This window comes from Gorilla gorilla, chromosome 4 (genome assembly GCF_029281585.2).
Source record: "Gorilla gorilla gorilla isolate KB3781 chromosome 4, NHGRI_mGorGor1-v2.1_pri, whole genome shotgun sequence".
Lineage (NCBI taxonomy): Eukaryota > Metazoa > Chordata > Mammalia > Primates > Hominidae > Gorilla > Gorilla gorilla.
Window position 1 is genome coordinate 174492825 of NC_073228.2, and position 13028 is coordinate 174505852.

The window sequence follows — 13028 nt, forward strand, 5'->3', positions numbered from 1 at the left end:
TATAATTTGTAAGAGAAGAGGTTGTTTTCAGAATCTATAGAATCACCATTTTCATGCAGTCCACATTCTAATTACAGATCATCCTGGACTATCTATTATAGCAGGTCCCCAGGCAACTGATATCTTGACAACATTTGTTTTACTTAGTTGAGTTACTAAATATTCATGATACCATGAAAATGTGTTATTTAAAAGTGTTTGATGAATTCTGAGTTTTAGTAATTCATATGTGCTGTCCCCGCCCAACCCCGATTAGTCTAAACTGGTGAGATGGGGCTAGGAGTCCTCCCCTCTTGGGTAACAGACCTGACACAGTTAAAGTGAGACAAACTTTGGAGTCAGACAGACCTGAGTTCAAATTCTAGTTCTACCACTTACTAGCTGTGACCTTTTGCAGCTTAAACACTGAGGCTCTGTTCTCGATCTGTTAAGTGAAAGTGGTGATGATGACGACCATGACAGCTAATATTTATGGATCGCCTATTGTGTTATCTCCAACACAACGATACAGTGACGTAGGTCTACCATGGTTCCTGTTTCACAGATGAGGAAACTTGAAGCTTAGCGAGCTCAAGTAACTTTCCTGAGGCACAGGGCTAGTGAATAACCACTCTGGGACCTAGTATCTGTTTTAGCTGGTTTCAAAGCCCATGCTGTTAAGTGGGCTCTGATACTATCTTGTACAGTTGGGGGAAGATTTGAGAAGACATGTGTAAGGTATAGTTCCTGGTATGTAATTAAGACTTTATAAATATCTCTTATATGGAAGGACTGAATGTATCTTCCTGGGCTGTGTCCTCGCAGGGAGATATAACATCTATGTCACTCTCAAAGCTTTATTAATGTCCCTGTCACTCTATACCCTTGTCCAAGTTACTCCACACCCTCCAAAGCCTCAAGTTTTTAATCTGTAAAATGGCGGTGGGCGGGGGTGGGGAGTGAGAGCTCTTACACATACTACTAGGTTGGGGGTAAATTAGTAAAACAACTTTGGGAAACAATTTGGCAAGACTTAGTAAAAGGTGCATAGATCCTGTGACACAGCAGTTTTATTCCTGGGATAAATGCTAAAGCAGACTGTCTCCATCTCTGCACTACTGACATCTTGGGACAGATATTTCATTGTGATGGGGGCTGTTCTGGGCATTGTAGGGGATTTAGCAGCATACCTGGCAATTTATTCCCAAGAGGAAAGCAATGAGGAAGGAAGGAAGGAAGGAAGGAAGGAAGGAAGGAAGGAAAGAAATAAGGGAGGGAGGGAGGGAGGGAGGGAAGGAGGGAAATATTTAATAGTTAAGTTACATCCACAGGTTTGATTATAAATGTGTGTATTGAATTGGAATTTCTGTTGAAATTCTGATCCCTTCTAGACAAAAGGTAAAAATTGAAACATGTCAATGGATATCTAAATATCATTACTCACTGGCTTTATTTGCAAATGGCTTTCCATTGACAACAGTTACATTTTGTTCAAAGCAACAAATGATTGGTGCTGACAATCCACAGGAACATGGTGCAGTCATTAATGAATGTGCTCATTATTCCTCCCTGCCGGGAGGCATCGACTCCCGTTCTCCAGCCTGTTTTAAGCAGAGAGACCTACATCTGCACCTGTCAGCTTGGAACCCTAGTAGGGGAGGGGGATGCTGATGAGATGGAGAATGAAGAATGGGCCCTGCAGGCTGACATTTTGGGAGAGTAGGTTCTGAAATTTATCCCAAAGGACATGGAATCCTGGAAGCAGGGTTCAAGATCCTCCCAAAATTGATCTCCCAGGATGCTTGGAATGATTGTTCCGAGGGTTTTCTAAAATGCCAGGGGAAAACCAGGAAGCTTCTCTCCAGTTGTCTTGCCTCCTTCCTCTCCAGTCTCCATGGAGCTGAAAATAAAATGAAATAAGCAGACCTGACTTTGAGAATTAACTCCTGAGGGACAGAGACCCTGGGGTGGAGAGCCAGCCCTGCTGGATTCCACAAGGTGCTGCTTAAAGCACAACACCTCTTCCCAATGATAGGTTCTGAAAGAAGGCCTTGTAGCTAGATGCACAGAGGGTTGTTTTTTTTTTTAACCTTTCAGCATCTGTCTAAAATTGCTCTAGGCTGGGTACAGTGGCTCCCACCTGTAATCCCAACACTTTGCGAGCTGAGGCAGGAGGATCGCTTGAGCCCAGGCGTTCTAGACCAGCCTGGGCAATATAGTGAGATCTCTACGTCTAGAATGTTTTTTAATTAGCTGGGCTTGCTGCCTGCACCTATAATTCCAGCTACTTGGGAGGCTAAGGTGAGGGGATCACTTGAGCCCAGGGGGCTGAGGCTGCAGTGAACCATGATTACACCACTGAACTCCAGCCTGGCTGGGCAACAGAGTGAGACCCTGTCTCAAAAAATATATATATATAAATAAATAAATAAAAATAAATGGCCAGGTGCAGTAGTTCATGCCTCTAATCCTGGCACTTTGGAAGGCCAAGGCAGGCGGATCACGAAGTCAGGAGATCAAGACCACCCTGGACAACATGGTGAAACCCTGTCTCTACTAAAAAATACAAAAATATTAGCCGGGCATGGTGGCACGCTCCTGTAGTCCCAGCTACTCAGGAGGCTGAGGCAGGGGAATCACTTGAACCCAGGAGGCAGAGGTTGCAGTGAGCCGAGATTGTGCCACTGCACTCCAGCCTGGCAACAGAGCAAGCCCCCGTCTCTAAAATAAAATAAAATAAAATAAATTGCTCTGTAAGTTGACACCACTAAAAACATCATTAGTAGTTGTAATAATTAAGATAAAGGAGAAAACTGTGCAGAGCCCAGCACAGTGCCTGCTCCATGGAAAATCCTAATGACATTTAGTTTCCCTCTCTTTGCCCCCATTTTCTTATCTATAAAACAGAAATAATGCTGTATCCTAACTCAAAAGTTGATTATGGAGAGTGGCATAGTATTGTTTCAACAAATATTTATTGAGAAACTGCAACATGCAAATAGATGTAAAAGGTTAAACAGAACTTTGCAAATTAAAAATCCTAAAGGACATTTTAGACCTTATGAACTTCCTAATAGGTAAGACTTTTTATCTAACTGCAGTGTCCAACAGGTGCAAGAGCTTGGGTGGACTGTGAATATCTAAGAAAAGAGAGAGAGCAGAAAGGAGGGAGGAAGATGAAAGAAGGAAGGGAGGAAGAAGGGAGGGAGGGAGCGAGGGAGGTGGGGGAGGGAGAGAAGGGGGAGGTAGGGAGGGAAAGAAGGAAGGAAAGGAAAGGATTACAGGTGGGAGGGAGGGAGGAAGGGAGATATCATTATTATTGTGCAATTGTTATCATTATATAACTAATTTAAACAAACCCATCCTGTGCCCACAAAAGGGCACCAAGATAAAGGCTAAGATAAAGAACACACAAATCATTTTCCCATTTTCGTCAGTGATGGGAATGGTAATGATTTTCTCTCTGAACCATAACCATCTTGCAGTTAAATAATTGCTTTCTGATAGAATCAGGAGCTCTGAGATGGTGCTCTGAGGAGTTCTTTCATTTCTTTCGCACCTTTTAAAGAAAGGAAAACTTCAAGTGCAATTATTGGCATTATTTTAATACCGACTGCAGCAGAACATTCTGGAAAATGAGGCCCCTATCAAATTAGTTTTTCCAAATGAGGTTTAGACAGTACCTTACCAGGAGAACCACTCAGAAAGCCCCCATGGCAGCAGCAAGCCCTGTTGAGTCAAGGGCACATGGATGTCACACTGCACATGTGTTTTCAGATAACTAAGTGAACTGCTCCGATCTTGTGGGACATTGCACCACGGGGCCTCTCCATTTACTTCAGGTTACACAGCAACAAGCAAGCTGAGAGCAGCAGAAGTAGCTAGCTAAAATTGCATTTGATTTTGTGACTGCTAGAGGCCAATACTCAAGTGAAGTTTAAGCAAAAACAAATCATACTCAGCTGAAAACATTTGCCTGGAAGAAAGATCTGTGGCTGGAGAATTGGAGTTCATGCACCCAGCAATTTCCAGAGGAAGTCTGATTCCCCTACCTGAAGTAACATTCCTTCCTCTCCCCAGATCCAGATCTCCAGACTATATGTACTCAATATATGACTTGTCCATGGGGCCCAGCTGAGCGTTATTGCCTCTAGCTTATGGTTAACAATAACAGTAATAATTATAGTAATATTATTCTATGCATAATTACTAATTCATCTTAATCTCACAACAACTCTATGAAGTACATACTGTGAATGTCTCTGTTTTACAGGTGAGAAAACTTAGGCACAGAGAAGTTAAGTAACTCATCATAGTCACAGAGCTAAGTAGGAGGCAGAGTTAAGAGTCAATATAGGCTTCTGACCCAGAGATTGTGCTCTGGACCTCTGTGCCACACTCCCACTCACTGGGTATCAGGGACTGTGCTGAGCAGTTTATGGCATCATCTCATTTTGTTATTGTAACAACCCTATGCTATGGGTATCAGTATTATTCCCAGGTAAGGAAACTGGCTCCTTTTGGAGCTTGAGTGACTTATCGTGGTCACACATCTAGTAAGTTGCAGAGATAAAATTTAAACCCAGAGCTAAAATTGTTTGGCAAAAACTTGGCATTTGTGATTGTGACCATCTTGGTTTCCAAGACCCCTGGGGGACCCTGCAGACCATGGCCAGTATTCATTTGTCAAGATGCAAGGACCTAAATTGGAATCCAGTCTTTTATGATGTCTGGATCATAACAAAAGTCAGGTATCTGCTCCACGAGGCCAGCTAATCCCCGCACACATCATCCTCACCTAGAGAAACCTTTTCACAAATAATCAAACCTTTGTTTCTTTAAGGCAAATGGACCTAAGGGGAAAAAAAAAATGCCTGTCAGTATTGATAAGGAATTGAAGAGGACCAACAATGTGAAGATTCTTGGCCAAAAAAAAAATAGTAATTTGGGACAAATTTAGTAAGAGAAATATCAGAATCTATGCAGGCTCACATCTCCAATACAAACATATTCACCTTACACTCTATATGGAAATAGTAAAGAGCAATTTGTGAAATAGATTCCATGAGTGCCCCAATTAGGGCAAACATTTCTCATCAAATGAAGGATGGAACTTCAATAAAGATTTCAAAGCTGGTTAGATGTAGAGAGATTTGTGCAGAAACCTTGTGGCTCTGATGGAACTGGGATGTGAGAAGAAGGCAGGTTTTCTGATAAACAATTCCTGTATCTTTCACAAATGCCAAATCACAGACTCAGCTTGGGACATATGAGGGCAGCACAGACTTTGGAGGCAGGTAGACTTTGGGTTGTCACTCAGACACTCACTACTATGAGACCTGGATTTCCTTCTGACGTTATTGGGGATAAGAAGTGGCACCTCACCATTTCTAGGAAATAGTAGGTAAGTCTTTCTGGTTGCCACTGAGGTGACTCACCTGAGACACAGTTGCACCTAAAGTTCAAGGTTGGGAGACAATCAGAAGGGGAGCTGTCTGTGAAGTCAGAATTCTTGGAAGAATGTAAGTCTTTACACAGTAACAGCAAAGCAGACAGTGGGAACCACTACTCTGCCTTCTTGCATCATTCTTTCCTAGAAATACCAGAAAGCAGTGAGGGATTAAGTCTAATTCCTGGCACCTGACCTTATATCTAACAGATGCTCAGTATTACCTGTTGATGGGACCTCACTGGGAATGTTTTGTGTGCAGTACAAAAGGGCAATAGATGAAACTTTGGGACGGGAGCCCAGGAAAATGGCTGAGAGGAGAGCTTATGCCTAGCTTATGCATGAGCTTGCAAAAAGGGAGAATACACGGGAGGGAAGATCAGGAACAGCATGAGTTTTATAAGGCAGAGAGTTGTTGGGAAGGAAGCAGCAGGGAGAGGGGAAGGAGTAAGTAGAAACCTAGAAGAGATACAGCTAAGATAAGCCAAGAGAACAAAGTATTGACTTACCAGAAACATGGAAGTCTTCCTGCTTCTAATTTAGTTCCGCATATCTGGATATGTGAATGCCTAAAATCCCATTAAGCCCAGTGGGTTAATTATTACACTTGCTAGGGCCCCAGAGGAGAGGAAACACAGTAAGTCAGAAAAACCTCTGGGCAGGTGAATTTCTCAGGTTTTCTTCTGGGCAGATGGGATCTGGAATGGTAGCGTGGCATCCTGGTAATTCAGAGACAGTGGGGAGGGTGAAGAAACACTGATGTGTAGCATTTCTGTGGTGTCAACACCCTACCATGGCTGATTTCAAGCTGACGAAGGTTTAGCAACTGCCTTGCTGATTTCCTGAAGATTTAACAATTAGCTTTCATGAGATGCAGTGGGCTGACCCCAGGACATCACTGCCTACACACCAATGAGAATGGAGATTGACACAAAGAACAGAGTGGAGAGACACAGAGCAGGGAAGACAAGATTTTCCCGAGTTTCAATCCAATATGTATACTGTGTCTCCCTTTTCACAAAGAAGGAAGGGGAGGAGAGACCAGCATTCACATTCAGTTATTGTTGTTTTAAATCCATTACGCACATACATAGGAGAAAATTTCAGCAACAGTCAACCTCTGAACCCAGTTCCTCAGTTCTCTCCAGAGGCAACTAAAATGCTCAATTATTAGTGTGTCCTCTTGGAAATATTTTATGTATATGACAGTGTGTGTGTGTGTGTGTGTTCCTTTCCAATATTAAAATAATATTAACATTGGTAATAGTGGTACTAAACAACTTAGGGTGTTTTTTTTTTTCATTTAATAATATATTTTTAGTATCTTTCCAGGAAAAGATACATGGATGTGCCACATTATTTTTAATGGCTCACATGGTACTCCTTTTATGTATGCATTATAATTTACGGAACCAGTTTTCTCACCGATAAGCATGTAAGTTCTTTCAGTCTTTTACTGTTATAAACGAATGATGCAATGAATATCCTTGTACATATATATTTGTGCGCATATGTAGGTATCCTTACAAGTGGAATTTCTGAATAAATGGATATATACAATTTATTTATGAATTTACCTTCCTACCAGTGATTCAAGAGAGCGTCTTTGCTCCACAGTGTTGTCAATATAGTGTATTCTCAAAATCTGACACCAGTATGTGTGAAGTGCCTGCTCTGTTCCCACACTTTACACAGGTTCTCTTATTTGCGGTAAGTTTATTTAAGAAGAGGAAACTGGGCCTCATGGAGATCTAGGAACTTGCCCAAGGACAGGTCTCTGTGACTCTAAGAGTGCAATCTTCCCTTTTCCCCATGTCAAGCACCTTTCTCCACCAGGCTCACTGCTGACAATCCAGTGTACGAAGAAGGGAAATTTCCCCCACAGAGCCCAAAAGTTTAGGACATGCCGACAGCATCACTCTTTTGCCTCCTCATTCTCTCTTTCATTTCCAGAACATTTGCTCACTCAGTGCTGCCCAGTGATACTTCGCCAGCCTGATTGCCCATCTAATAATTTCTGATACTAATATAAAACCTTCCCAAAGACAAATATAACTGAGACGCACTCCAGCTTACCATAGCTTTCCTGGTGGTACAGTTTCCAGGGACATATCACTGTGTCAAAGCAGGGACCACATATGTTCCAGACCAGCTTGTTGGGTTTTTCACTGGGAAGTAAAGACAAATTGTTGTCCCTTTGAAAAAGTATCTTTCATCTCTCCATCTATCTGCGATCTAAAGCAATGGAGCTCTTTCTGTATGTCTTTGAAATGGTCTACACTGACACACGTTTTCTCTGAGCTGCTGAGAGAATATGCCATGAGATGTTGCCAGTGATGGTTACACTCAGCTAGCAGAAGATTAGGGAAGATTAGGGACTGGTTAAACCTTTGGAGAAATTGCCTTGGGAAAAGAGGAAATAAAAGCAAATATTACTATGAAACATAGAGATTACCAGGTAGGAGGAGGAGAGAGGTGGAGGGAGGGGTAGGAGTGGAAGGAAGGGAGGGAGGCAGAAAGAGGAAGGCAGACTGGTGGAAAATAAACCGTGCACTTTAGAACAGCAGGAAGGGAGGCTTGGAAGCCTGGTTTTCTGGCTTTGAATGACCGCCTAGCGCTTGCCGGTGCGCCAGGGTGCTGTGAGGATGTGGGCAGAGGGCGAGTCCGAAGGGCTCCAGACACTGGGAATAGTGGTGGTCGTATGCTCCTCCCTGAAACTTTTGCACTACCTCGGACTGATTGACTTGTCAGACGGTAAGCGAACCCTGGAGCTTCCCCGTTTTCTGTGAATGTGTTTTTGTGGCTTCGGTTGCTGTGAGAGTCGTTTCGAAAATGCACGGAAATGAGGGCGCAGACCCGAGAGATTTGAAAAAGCCGGTCTGAAACAGCGTGGTATTGGTCCCCGCCTCCCCAGTCGCGCCCCAGTGCTGCGCTGTCCGTCGTGCTGAAATGTGGTGCGCCTGGGGAGTGCGGGAGCCAGGAAGTTAGGGTCTCCTGCTCCGGCCCTATGAGCCTGTGAGTCTTGATGGATTATTAGCTATGGGTGAGGCCAGCACAACACATCACAATTCTCTCTGAAGCTGTCTGGTAACTACGTATATTGTTGATGGAAGCCAGTGACTTTTAAAAGCCATTATGTTGATTAACTTTTTTAAAGAAGTTTAGGAGATTATATGGAGGTAAAAACCTTTGTAAAATGCTAATCACAGTGTCTGACAATTAGAACACATTTAATAAATGTCAGTTTCTTTGCTCAACCCTTATAAGAACCCTTATTCCAAAGCCACCTCCTCAGCTCTGACTTCAGCTCCATTCCTTAGTGAGAATGGGGTTATAAATCCAGGTTAACCCGATTGTTTAGGATTAGAAAGTGATTTGGTTTCCAACGTTGAACGAGTTCAAGAAACAAAGAGTTTTATTTTTCCTCCTTATGAGATATTGTTCCAAATAGAACACAGTTTGTCTAGATGATTTTTGTCACTTAAAATTAGGCTCCAGGAAAGATTCCAAATTTCATGAGCAATTGGGCTCATAAAACAAGATCAAACTCCAATAGTGTATATCCAAAGTATGTATAATGTGTATTCGGTGTATCTTCTTCCACCACCGCATGGTGTAGACAAAATTTCTCTTCCAAGGGGCACCACATGACAAAACCGTACATAATAATGAAATGCATTTGTAGACAAAGGACTAGCTAAAATACCAACTGAAAGTGGGAAGACCAGAAACTGAAGTGTAAGATGAGGTAAGCCCTGGAGTAAGAGTCAAGAAATCCACTTTCTATCCATAATCTGTCTCGGTTTAATGTTGGTCAAGTCATTTTTTAAAAAATTCTAGGTCTTGATTTCCTTATGATGACTTTAGATCTCTGTTCCTTGGAATTCTAGAGTGATCCAAAGGTTTCTTTGAATTCAGTTTTGTGGGTTGAGACAGGCAGCCAGACTGTGAGTCCCTCAGCTCTGCTTCAACCAGAACAGCTCCACTTTACTGTTCAGCATGTTAGCCCTGTATGTAAGGATGTTTTTTAGCTTTAGCTAAAATTTAGTGACTGTATGACCCTAAGGCCCTGCTTCCCTGAGATTTTGAAAGCTGAAGCACATTCGGAAAACTTTTTCTTCCTTAAAAATCACCTGAAATCTGACAATCTGGAAGACTAGTTCTGTCTGCTCCAGCCCTTGGTCCCTTAGATGTGCTTTTCTGAAGATCCAAACTCAACCTGCCAGTCAATATACCAACTGAGCAGAGCTCCTGTTCTCCACCAGATTTCAAGAGAACATGTTCCATTCCTGTTCAGAGCTTCAGAGCAGCTTCCCCTAAGATTGCACATTAATGCAACAGCTTCCTATTTCCTTTGTTTCTTTTTTTTTTTTTTTTTTTTTTGATGAGACAGGGTTTCACCATGTTGGCCAGGCTGGTCTCGAACTCCTGACCTCAGGTCATCCACCTGCCTTGGCCTCCCAAAGTGCTGGGATTACAGGCGTGAGCCACCGCATCTGGCCAAGCTTCCTACTTTCTTATAAGGCTAAAGTTGCAGTAGAAATATTCCCCTGCTCTTCCTTTCCATATCATAAGTATCCATCTTCCTTCCCCTGCTTTAACTTCTCATGATTGCAGTTTTTGTTTTATTACCATAAAGGATATCAATCATTCATCTAATGTTATAGCAATGAGGGGATTTAAGGTGAAAGGTAGAGAACATATGTTGAGAACTATTTCTGGAAACCCTAGGTGAAGAAAAAGAAGGGAATTAACATTTATTCAACACCTACAATGTGCCAGGTACAGTGCTAAGTGCTTTTATATACATGAGTTAATATAAACCTCAAAATAATGCTCTAAGGAAAACATTTTAAATAATGCTGAAGTTAAATATCATGATTCCTTTTATATAAGGAAGAAGACAGATTTAGAGAAGTTAAATAAAATTTCCAAAAATGCAGCAATAGCAAGGTGGAGGTATTTGTCTCTAAAATTTCACCCTCTGTTCTGTACACCAAGTACCTCAGCAAGTAATCCAGTTCCAGATGGGATCTGCAGTCTGCCATTAAGTCTTTACCACACATAGGCTCTTATGCTAGAGCCCTTACCATATGGTCCAAAATGCCATTTTTAATGTGTATTTGATATAGAGACTCTGTTCACAATTTGAGTACTAAAGAGAGAATACCACCTCCTAGTAGATACACCACGACCAATGTGATGCCGTCATTCTAAGGAGAGCAGTGGAACATCTCCAAAGAACCCATCTGTAGTCTTCCTTCGGCCCTTGATCTTATTCCTATTTTATTTTTTAGGGTGTTTTTTTTTTCTTTGAGACTAAATCTCACTCTATCACCCAAGCTGGAGTGCAGTGGCATGATATCAGTTCATTGCAACCTCTGCCTCCCGGACTCAAGCGATTCTCCTCACTCAGCATCCCAAGTAGCTGGGACTACAGGCATACAGCACCATGCCCAGCTAGAGTGTGTGTGTGTGTGTGTGTGTGTGTGTGTGTGTGTGTGTGTGTGTGTGTGTGTGTGTTAGTAGAGACAGGGTTTCACCATGTTGCCCAGGGTGGTCTTGAACTCCAGAGCTCAGGCGATCCACCTCCCGAGGCCTCCCAAAGTGCTGGGATTACAGGCATGAGCCACCGCGCCTGGCCAATCTTTTAGGGATAATTTTAGAACAGTATACAGATATTGAGCCAAGAGTCAAAAGAGCTGGGTTGCAATTCTGGTTGTGCCATTTATCAGTTGTGTGAGGTTGGACAAGTCTCTTTTTCTCCCTAGCTTTCTCTTTCCTCATTTATAAAATAAAGAAATGAGAATGATAGTTGTATTAATTTCTGAGGACTGCCAGAACAAATTACTACAAACTGGGTGGCTTAAAACAACAAACATTTATTCTCACATAGTTCAGGAGGCTAGCAGTTTGAAATCAAGTTCTTGACAAACTCCCCTAGAGTCTAAAGTCTCTAGAGAAGGATTCCTCCTTGCCTCTTCCAGCTTTTGGTAGCTCCAGTGTTCTTTGGCTTGTGGCAGCATCACTCCAATCTCAGCCTCCAGTCTGTGGTAATGTATTATGACGGTCTTAGGAAAATAATACATTGGTATTTGGAAATGTTTCTTCATTTGCCACAATATGATATCAAATAAAATACATCCACTTAAAAGTTCAGATATGGATAGACCCATTGATTTGGAATGCTAGTGAATGTAAAGGCTTAGGTCAACTTCTCTCTGCAATTCCAAGGAGGATGAGAAATGGCAGCCTTGACCTCCCACCAGCGGGACTTTCCCTCCTTCATCCCTGGTCACTGGCCACACAAGGACCTGGCATCTCCCAGTAAATATGTTCCTCTGCAACCTAAGCCACAAACCTCTCTCTCTCTTTTATCTCTTTCCTCTTTCTACCTTCATATTTGGTTGGCTATTTTTAGTTCTTTAGTGCAGATATAGTTACACTTTAAATGACACACAGCCTTTAATTACTTACATGTTGACTTGAAGCAATGTCTGTTGCTCACCTTCTTGGAAATATCAGAAGACAAGAACGCTTTTACTTCCTCCTCCTTCTCCCATCCTTCTCTCTATCTACTTAATCTGTTTATCGTATTCTCATTTTTACACCATCAAGGTTTACAATGCTCCCAGAACATACCTCCTTCAAGGTAAATGGGAATGGTAACTTTGGCCTCTCCTTGCCCATAAGGACAACCCAGTCTCCTGCTCTGCGTGGGTTCCCAATTTGGCCCTAAGACTTTTCTGTTTGTATGATCAGCAAAAGGACATCAAATACTTTCCATCCTCCAACGAGCAGAACACATTCTGTGGTCAGAAGCCTTCTCATTACTTCTGATCTCAAAGGGACATCCAGAGTTGCCCAAACCCAGGCCAACCACCCTTCCATTTAGCCACGCCTGAAGATCCCAACTATGACCAACAAATAAGACTGACTCCAGATCCCACTCTGCCAACTGCCTACCTAATACCCAGACTCTTGCAGCTGAGAGAGTCTCTTCTAAAATCCAGCCCAAAAGGCACACTAGATGTGACGACCAGAATATCTTGTATTTTGTAGTCTATTATAGCAAGCATAATAAACTTGTTTGTTTGAGACAGAGTCTCACTCTGTCGCCCAGGCTGAAGTGCAGTGGCACGATCTCAGCTCACTGAAACCTCTGCCTCCCGGGTTTAAGCGATTCTACTGCCTCAGCCTCCTGAGTAGCTGGGATTACAGGCATGTGCCACTGTGCCTGGCTAATTTTTGTATTTTTAGTTGAGACATGGCTTCCCCATGTTGACCAGGCTAGTCTTGAACTCCTGACCTCAGGTGATCCACCCACCTCGGCCTCCCAAAGTGCTGAGATTACAGGCATGAGCCACTGCGCCCAGCTGATAAACTTTTTAAAATTACTTTTTCTATTCCATATCATAGATCCTGGGGGGAAACGAGGCCCAATTTGAGTAAAAGCAACTGCATTTAGCTGGCTTGAACTTCTTCAGAGAAAGAACAACATAAAATATTCAGCTCATCTGATTTTTTAATGACATTTCCTTTTTATTTATATTCAATTACACAAGTAATACATGAACAGATTCTCCCTTTTTTAAACCAT

At 42.4% G+C, this 13028-nt stretch overlaps 1 protein-coding gene and 1 long non-coding RNA gene across 6 annotated transcripts in view; one reads left to right on the top strand and one right to left on the bottom strand.

The window, feature by feature from the left end:
- Positions 1–13028, top strand: part of KCNIP1 (potassium voltage-gated channel interacting protein 1) — a 386270-nt gene that overhangs the window by 323010 nt on the left and 50232 nt on the right. The gene's annotated exons all lie outside the window — the stretch shown is intronic.
- LOC109027054 (uncharacterized) lies at positions 1411–8476 on the bottom strand. 3 transcript variants are annotated; one of them, XR_010133991.1, is made up of 5 exons: positions 8158–8476; positions 7505–7831; positions 5938–6270; positions 5418–5572; positions 1411–1879 (listed from the first exon to the last, which is right to left on the bottom strand). It is a non-coding gene; the product is annotated as an uncharacterized lncRNA (long non-coding RNA). The 3 variants fall into 3 exon arrangements; XR_010133992.1 differs by lacking the exons at positions 5418–5572; positions 5938–6270 and having other exon boundaries at positions 7505–7596; positions 8158–8444; XR_010133990.1 differs by lacking the exons at positions 5418–5572; positions 5938–6270; positions 8158–8476 and having other exon boundaries at positions 7505–7790.